The sequence below is a fragment of the Musa acuminata genome, chromosome BXJ3-1, assembly GCF_036884655.1.
Source record: "Musa acuminata AAA Group cultivar baxijiao chromosome BXJ3-1, Cavendish_Baxijiao_AAA, whole genome shotgun sequence".
Classification (NCBI taxonomy): Eukaryota; Viridiplantae; Streptophyta; class Magnoliopsida; order Zingiberales; family Musaceae; genus Musa; species Musa acuminata.
This window is the reverse complement of record NC_088349.1, coordinates 34400181-34402481: the sequence shown is the minus strand read 5'-3', so window position 1 is coordinate 34402481 and position 2301 is coordinate 34400181.

Below are 2301 nucleotides of genomic sequence, written 5' to 3'. Positions count from 1 at the left end.
TGTTAAAGGCCCAACTTTGCATGTTTCACCCCAAAATAAATGTAACTTTTGTTTTAAATTTGGACATATTACATATAAATGTCCGTTTAAGAGATATAATCCACACAAATTGATTTGGATTCCTAAAGGAATCATAAAAAACTCCATACAAAATGATAAGTTGAGTCAATCAACTTTTGAGGCACCCAAGGTCAAATAGGTGCCTAAAAATCAACCTTTTTTTTGTAGAAATGTTTACCATCACAAGCTAGGAGCAAGAGATGGTATCTTGATAGTGGATGCTTATAGCATATGACCGAAGATCCATCTCAATTCTCTAAGCTCACTAGCCTAGATGAAGGGTAAGTCACCTTCGGAGACAATAACAAGGGTAAAATCATTAGCAAATGAACCATAGGCAATAAATCTAACTTTTTGAATAAAGATGTGTTATTGGATGATGGCTTAAAGCATAATCTTTTGAGCATTAGTCAATTATGTAATAAATGAAATGTCATTAGATTTGAATCCAATGCTTGCATTATTGAACAACCACACAAAAACACCTCTATGATTACCCTAAAATAAAATAATATGTACACTATTAACATTGATGATCTTTGTAATGAAATATATTTTTTGGTTTTGAATGACAATGCTTGGCTTTAGCATAGGAGATTAGGTCATGCTAGCATAAAATTAGTCTCTCAAATCTCATCCAAAGAACTTGTAAAAGGTATTCCTAACATTAAGTTTGTTAAAGATAATATGTGTGATCCATGTCAATTAGGAAAACAAATAAAAAGTAGTTTCAAACCGAAGAATGAAATAAGTACCTCTAGACCATTGCAATTGATCCATATGGATTTGTTTGGACCAATTGATGCATCAAGCCTAGGAGGTAGCAAATACGTCTTTGTCATTGTGGACGATTATAGTAGATACACTTGGACATATTTCTTGGCACACAAAAGTGATTGCTTTAGGTATTTTTCTAAGTTTTGTAAACTTGTTCACAATGAAAAAGGCTTTATGATTTCATCAATTCGGTGTGATCACGGTAGCAAATTTTAAAACTGTGATTTCCAAAATTTTTGTGAATCTAATGGATACAACTACGATTTCTTTACTCCGAGAAATCCTCAATAAAATAGAGTAGTAGAAAGAAAAAAAAAATTATAAGAAATGACAAGAACCATATTAAATGAACATAGCCTACCCATATATTTTTGGGTCGAAGCCGCTAATACAATATTCTATGTCATGAATAGAATTCTAGTAAGACTATTACTTTTTAAAACTCCTTATGAATTATGAAATGACAAAAAACATAATATTTTATACTTTAAAGTTTTCGGTTGTAAATAATTTATCTTGAATGAAAAAGATACCTTAGGAAAGTTTGATGCAAAATCCAATGAAGGTATTTTTCTTGGTTATTCTTCTATTTCAAAACTATTTTGAGTCTTTAATAAAAGAACCTTAGTCATAAAAGAGTCTATTAATGTTATCTTTAATTAAGTCTCCAAATTTAAAAAAAATGAGCTTGATAATGATCTTAATTTTGATGCTTTGAATTTAAATGAACCCTCTTCTTCAACTAGCAACTTAGATACATCTTCTACTGAAACATCCTTATCCAAGGAATGGAAGTATATAGATGCTCATCCTAAGGAGCTAATCATAGGAGATACATCAAAAGGGGTTCAAACTCATTCTTCTCTTAAGAATTTTTGTGCCAACGCTATTTTTATTTCTCAAATTGAATCAAAATGTATTGATAAAACCTTGAAAGATAATTCATGGGTTATCACAATGCAAGAATAGTTAAACCAATTTGAGATAAACGAGACTGTTGAAGCTTGTTCTGAGGCCAAATGATTATTTAGTTATTGGTACAAAATGAGTCTTTAGAAACAAGCAAGATAAATTTGGTATTATAGTTGGAAAGGCTAGATTAGTGGCCAAGGTTTTCAACTAAGAAGAAGGTATCGATTATGAAGAAACCTTTATTCCTGTGATACGATTAGACGTCATAAGGATGCTCCTTGCCTATGCTAGTAGTAATAATTTTAAGTTATTTCAAATGGATGTTAAAAGTACTTTCTTAATGGCTTTATTTCTAAAGAAGTTTATGTTGAACAATCTTCCGGATTTGAGAATGATAATTTGCCGAATCATATGTTTAAATTGACTAAAGCTCTCTATGGATTAAAATAAGCCCCAAGGGCTTGATATGAGAGATTTAACTCATTTCTTATCCAAAATAATTTATCTAAAGGTAAGGTCGATACTACATTGTTTATTAAAAATTTTAAAAAT